The following is a 7,445-nucleotide window of genomic DNA, read 5'->3' as shown; positions in this document are numbered from 1 at the left end:
TTCAGCCTTCTGCTTTAATAATCAGTGAAACTGGGGATAGAGTTGACATCCTACAAAAGGGCATTATTTATGAATTCCAGAAGGTCCTATTATAGTGTAATTCCTGTGACAATACTCTTGTCAAGTTACTTAGTACTTCACAACTGCATTTGTGTTTCACTGTGTGAGCCCCTCTCCTGCCTTCTTAGGCTTTATTTTAATGTTTCCAGTCATGAATCTGAAATAAGACAATATTCTTTTTTTAAAAAAATCAAACATCAATACATATTTTTCTATTAATGAGTCAATGCATTACATTTAGAAGACAAGGGATAATTCACTCATTGTCATGCAGAGTTAACATTTAGATAAACATCTTTCAATATTTTTCTAGGAATAAGTTTAAAAATAAGTCTTACGTATTATTTTTTATCTTACATTTTTTGCTTAGTTTATCCAGTTCTTTCCCCTGGTACAGCATGGTGTTTGCAATGGTGTTTTAAGGTTGTACAATATTCTATTATGTTGTGTTCTATACAGCTGATGTATTATAGTTTACTTAAGAATATAGTTTAGTTAAGCACTTGTAGATGTTGTGGTGTTAAAGACAGAAGAGACAGAAAAGAAAAGGAGTAGGAGAAGAGATAACGTGGGTTATTGCAGAGTTAGGTCAATAAATGCCCAGCCACTTCTCTGCCTTTTAAGAGATCAGAGCACAAAGAGCTTTGTATGATAATAAAGAAAGTTAAGTAGAAAATGTGAAAAAAGTTTCTTCCTTAGTCTCCTTCCTCTCTCTTGCCTTCTACTTTACCAATAGACATGATAGAAATATTTTAAATAATGGAAAGTGAGCATGAGAGAAGTAACAGGAAGTTGAGCCAGTTGAGTGATCTGATGTAATCTGCAGTAAGATCCTAAACTCTGAATCTAATATAGTCGAAATTAGTAAGGTCTGGATTTGTTTTTAGTGTAGCTGGAAATTTCCACAGAATTTCTAAATATCTTTCTTAAAGACAATTAAATTTATTAGTATTTGCAAGGAGCCACAGTCTTGGATGATACGTGTTGGATATTATTATCATCAATAAATTTACAAGGCAGAAGAAATTGTACTGAAGTGTGAATCCATAGGCTTGGAGAGAGACTGCTGGGCCAACCACATTTCTTTTGTGACTCTTCTAGTCTACTAGATTTATAGCAGAGCACAATAACTGTTAAATCTGAAATGTTATGTAATTTCAGAACTCAGTTTCCTCTAAGCTGCAGTGGACGCTTGAAGGTCTGGGATGGAACAACATGTTCTAGACTCTGGGTGGAAAGGCTAGCGTGGAAACTGTAAAGGAAATCTCCTGGAAAGCAAAGCCTGAGTCTGCACCCATAACTCACCACCGTGTGCTTCCTCTGAAGTGTCACCCCTTGAGCTTAGGGAGCTCTTTTATTGCCAGCAGCACATTTTATACATCTAAGCATCATCTTCAGTAACTGGATTTATTTCTATCATTAAAGAAAGTCATTGCTTTGCATTTGGTTTCTTGGAGCATGGTATGGTTGGAGTGGAAAATTCTTTAATGTTTCTGAATGTGGCTACAATCAGATCCTCATCCAGATTCTGCCTGTGAGGTTTATTTAAGAAAAGAGTTTGTTTTTCTTCATGTTGTCTAACACCATGTTTATTTTTTTCTAAGTGTTGCAATTTATAGTCTGAGATTTGTGTGGTGATCTGGTTTAGGTCTCTTTGAACAAATAAAACCTTTCTTGGGAATGTAATTATTTTTTCCTTAGGCACTATGGTAGATATTTCGTGAAAGAGAAGTAGTGTTATTATTCTTCTCCTTTAGAGAATGAAATTTACATGGACTTCTGTCCCACTACATAACAAGGATTTTAAAGGTGGGAATGAGTGGCTTCTGTGGTATGATCTAGTAGAAAGAGCACTAGGCTAGGAGTTAAGACCTGCCCTAATCTTGACTCTCATTAAATAATTGTGTGTTTCCACATCTCAGATTTACTCTGTTGGATTGCATCTGATGATGACTATTACCATTCATACATTTAATAAAAACTTGATTATAGACATTTAAAAACATATATGAAAGAAGAGGGAATAATAAAAAATGAACGTGTATATATCTCCCAACTTCAGCAATCATCAGCACAGTCAGTTCTGTCTCATCTATGCCTACAACTACCAGCATCACTGTCCTTCTACCCCAGAACTATGTTGAAGCAAATCCCAGATGTCATATCATTTATCTGTAAATACTTCATTATACATCTCAAAAAGATACAGACTTTAATAAAAGACACCATCACAATTATTACACCTAAAAATTACCCCTCGAAATCCTTAATACCATCAAACTCCCAGTCAGTATTCACATTTTCTCAGTTTTCATATATATATTTTTAACATCTTTATTGGAGTATAATTGCTTTACATTGTTGTGTTAGTTTCTGCTGTATAAGAAATTGAATGAGCTATACGTATACTTATATCCCCATATACCCTTCCTCTTGCATCTCCCTCCCACCCTCCCTATCCGACCCCTCAGGTGGTCACAAAGCACCGAGCTGATCTCCCTGTGCTATGTGGCTGCTTCCCACTAGCTATCTATTTTTACATTTGGTAGTGTATATATGTCCATGCCACTCTCTCACTTCGTCTCAGCTTACCCTTCCCCTTTCCCATGTCATTAAGTCCGTTATCTACGTCTGCGTCTTTATTCCTGTTCTGCTCCTAGGTTCTTCAGGACCATTGGTTTTTTTTTTTTTTTTTTTTTTTTTAGATTCCATATATATGTGTTAGCATACGGTATTTGTTTTTCACTTTCTGACTTACTTCACTGTGTATGACAGACTCTAGGTCCATCCACCTCACTACAAATAACTCAATTTCGTTTATTTTTTTGGCTGAATAATATTCCATTGTACATATGTACCACATCTTCTTTTTCCATTCATCTTTCGATGGACACTTAGGTTGCTTCCATTTCCTGGCTATTGTAAATAGTGCTGCAGTGGACATTGTGGTAAATGACTCATTTTGAATTATGGCTCTCTCAGGGTATATGCCGAGTAATGGGATTGCTGAGTCATATGGTAGTTTCTATTTCTAGGTTTTTTAAGGAACCTCCATACTTTCTCCATAGTGGCTATATCAGTTTACATTCCCACCAACAATGTAGGAGGGTTCCCTTTTCTGCACACCCTCTCCAGCATTTATTGTTTGTAGATTTTTTGATGATGGCCACTCTGACTGGTGTGAGGTGATACCTCATGTAGTTTTGATTTGCATTTCTCTGATGATTCGTGATGTTGAGCATCCTTTCATGTGTTTGTTGTCAATCTGTATATCTTCTTTGGAGAAATTTCTATTTAGGTCTTCTGCCTTAAATTGGAATGGCTTGTTTGTTTTTTTGATATTGAGCTGAATGAGCTGCTTATAAAGTTTGGAGATTAATCCTTTGTCAGTTGCTTCATTTGCAAATATTTTCTCCCTTTCTGAGGGTTGTCTTTTCATCTTGTTTATGGTTTCCTTTGCTGTGCAAAAGCTTTTAAGTTTCATTAGGTCCCATTTGTTTATTTTTGTTTTTATTTCCATTTCTCTAAGAGGTGGGTCAAAAAGGATCTTGCTGTGATTTATGTCATAGAGTGTTCTGCCTTTGTTTCCTCTAAGAGTTTGATGGTGTCTGGCCTTACATTTAGATCTTTAATCCACTTTGAGTTCATTTTTCTGTATGGTGTTAGGGAGTGTTCTAATTTCTTTCTTTTACATGTAGCTGTCCAGTTTTCCCAGCATCACTTATTGAAGAGGCTGTCTTTTCTCCATTGTATATTCTTGCCTCCTTTATCAAAGTTAAGGTGACCATATGTGCATGGGTTTATCTCTGGACTTTCTATCCTGTTCCATTGGTCTATTTTTCTGTTTTTGTGCCAGTAGCATACTGTCTTGATTACTGTAGCTTTGTAGTATAGTCCGAAGTAAGGGAAGCTGATTCCTCCAGCTCCGTTTTTCTTTCTCAAGATTGCTTTGGGTATTCAGGGTCTTTTGTGTTTCCAGAAATACTGTGAAATTTTTTGTTCTAGTTCTGTGAAAAATGCCATTGGTAGTTGGGTAGGGATTGCATTGAATCTGTAGATTGCTTTGGATAATAGAGTCATTTTCACAATGTTGATTCTTCCAACCCAAGCACATGGTATATCTCTCCATTTCTTTGTATCATCTTTAATTTCTTTCATCAGTGTCTTATAGTTTTCTGCATACATGTTTCCTTAGGTAGGTTTATTCCTAGGTATTTTATTCTTTTTGTTACAGTGGTAAATTTGAGTGTTTCCTTAATTTCTCTTTCATATTTTCATCATTAGTGTATAGGAATGCAAGAGATTTCTGTGCATTAACTTTGTACCCTGCTATTTTACCAAATTTATTGATTAGCTCTAGTAGTTTTCTGGTAGCATCTTTAGGCTTCTTTGTGTATAGTATCATGTCAACTGCAAACAGTGACAGTTCTACTACTTTTTTTCCAGTTTGGATTCCTTTTATTTCTTTTTCTTCTCTGATTGCTGTGGCTAAAACTTCCAAGATTATGTTGAATGATAGTGGTGAGAGCAGGCAACCTTGTCTTGTTCCTGATCTGAGAAGAAATGGTTTCAGTTTTTCACCAATGAGAACGCTGTTGGCTGTGGGTTTGTCATATATGGACTTTTGCATTCAGGTAAGTTCCCACTGTGCCTACTTTCTGGATGGTTTTTATAAATGGGTGTTGAATTTTGTCAAAAGCTTTTTCTGCATCTATTGAGATGATCATATGGTTTTTTCCCTTCAGTTTGTTAATATGGTGTATCACGTTGATTGGTTCACGTATATTGAAGAATCCTTGCATTTCTCAGATAAACCCCACTTCATCATGGTGTATGATCGTTTTAATGTGCTGTTGGATTCTGCTTGCTAGTATTTTGTTGAGAATTTTGCATCTATCTTCATCACTAATATTGGGCTATAGTTTTCTTTCTTTGTGACATCTTGTCCGGTTTTGGTATCAGGGTGATGGTGACCTTGTAGATTGATTTTGGGAGTGTTCCTCCCTCTGCTATATTTTGGAAGAGTTTGAGAAAGATAGGTGTTAGCTGTTCTCTAAATGTTTGATAGAATTCGCCTGTGAAGCCATCTGGTCCTGGGCTTTTGTTTGCTGGAAGATTTTTAATCACAGTCTCAATTTCAGTGCTTGTGATATGTATATTTATATTTTCTGTTTCTTACTGGTTCAGTCTGGGAAGGTTGTGCTTTTCTAAGAATTTGTCCATTTCTTCTAGGTTGTCCATTTTATTGGCATATAGTTGCTTGTAGTAATGTCATGATCCTTTGTATTTCTGCAGCGTCAATTGTTACTTCTTTGTCATTTCTAATTCTATTGATCTGAGTCTTCTCCCTTTTTTTCTTGATGAGTCTGGCTAATGGTTCATCAATTTTGTTTATCTTCTCAAAGAACCCGCTTTTAGTTTTATTGATCGTTGCTACTGTTTCCTTCATTTCTTTTTCATTTATTTCTGATCTGATCTTTATGATTTCTTTCCTTCTTCTAACTTTGGGTTTTTTAAATTCTTCTTTCACTAATTGCTTTAGGTGTAAGGTTAGGTTGTTATTTGAGATGTTTCTTGTTTCTTGACGTAGGATTGTACTACTGTAAATTTTCCTCTTAGAATGGCTTTTGCTGCATCTCATAGGTTTTGGGTTGTCGTGTTTTCATTGTCATTTGTTTCTAGGTATTTTTTGATATCCTCTTTGACTTCTTTAGTGATCTCTTGGTTACTTAGTGGGGTATTGTTTAGCCTCCATGTATTTGTATTTTTTATAGTTTATTCTTGTAATTGATATCTAGTGTCATAGTGTTGTCGTCAGAAAAGATACTTGATACGATTTCAGTGTTCTTAAATTTACCAAGGCTTGATGTGTCACCCAAGATATGATCTATCCTGAAGAATGTTCCCTGAGCAATTGAGAAGAAAGTGTATTCTGGTGTTTTTGGACGGAATGTCCTATAAATATCAATTAAGTCCATCCTGTGTAATGTATCTTTTAAAGCTTGTTTTTCCTTATTTACTTTCATTTTTGTTGATGTGTCCATTGGTGAAAGTGGGGTGTTAAAGTCCCCTACTATGATTGTGTTACTGTCGATTTCCCTTTTTATGGCTGTTAGCATTTGCCTTATGTATTGAAGTGCCCCTATGTTGGGTGCAGGAAATATTTACAATTGTCATATCTTCTTCTTGGATTGATTCCTTCATCATTATGTAGTGTCCTTCTTTGTCTCTTCTAATAGTCTTTATTTTAAAGTCTCTTTTGTCTGATATGAGATTTGCTACTCCAGCTTTCTTTAGATTTCCATTTGCATGGAATATCTTTTTCCATCCCCTCACTTTCAGTCTGTATGTGTCCCTAGGTCTGAAGTGGGTCTTTTTTTATAGACAGCATATATATGAGTGTTGTTTTTGTGTCCATTCAGACAGTCTATGTCTTTTGGTTGGAGCATTTAATCCATTTACATTTAAGGTAATTATCTATATGTATGTTCCTATTACCACTGTCTTAATTGTTTTGGGTTTGTTATTGTAGGTCTTTTCCTTCTCTTGTGTTTCCTGCCTAGAGAAGTTCCTTTAGCATTTGTTGCAAAGCTGGTTTGGTGGTGCTGAATTCTCTTAGCTTTTGCTTGTCTGTAAAGGTTTTAATTTCTCTGTTGAATCTGAATGATATCCTTTGCTGGGTAGAGTAATCTTTTTTTTTTTTTTTTTGCGGTATGCGGGCCTCTCACTGTTGTGGCCTCCCCCGCTGCGGAGCACAGGCTCCGGACGCGCAGGCTCCGGACGCACAGGCTCAGCGGCCATGGCTCACGGGCCCAGCCGCTCCGCGGCATATGGGATCCTCCCAGACCGGGGCACGAACCCGTATCCCCTGCATCGGCAGGCAGACTCTCAACCACTTGCGCCACCAGGGAGGCCCATGGGTAGAGTAATCTTGGTTGTAGTTTTTTCCCTTTCATCACCTTAAGTATGTCCTGCCACTCCCTTCTGGCTTGCAGAGTTTGTGCTGAAAGATCAGCTCTTAACCTTATGGGGATTCCTTTTTATGTTATTTGTTGCTTTTCCTTTGCTGCTTCCAATATTTTTTATTTGTATTTAATTTTTGATTGTTTGATTAATATGTGTCTTGGCGTGTTTCTCCTTGGATTTATCCTGTTTGGGACTCTCTTTATTTCCTGGATTTGATTGGCTATTTCCTTTCACATATTAGGGAAGTTTTCAACTATAATCTCTTCAAATAATTTCTCAGTCCCTTTATTTTTCTCTTCTTCTTCTGGGACCCCTGTGATTCAAATGTTGTTGCATTTAGTGTTGTCCCAGAGGTCTCTGAGACTGTCCTTAATTCTTTTCATTCTTTTTTCTTTATTCTGCTCTGTGGTAGTTATTTC

This window comes from Mesoplodon densirostris, chromosome 1 (genome assembly GCF_025265405.1).
Source record: "Mesoplodon densirostris isolate mMesDen1 chromosome 1, mMesDen1 primary haplotype, whole genome shotgun sequence".
Classification (NCBI taxonomy): Eukaryota; Metazoa; Chordata; class Mammalia; order Artiodactyla; family Ziphiidae; genus Mesoplodon; species Mesoplodon densirostris.
This window is presented reverse-complemented; position numbering follows the sequence as displayed.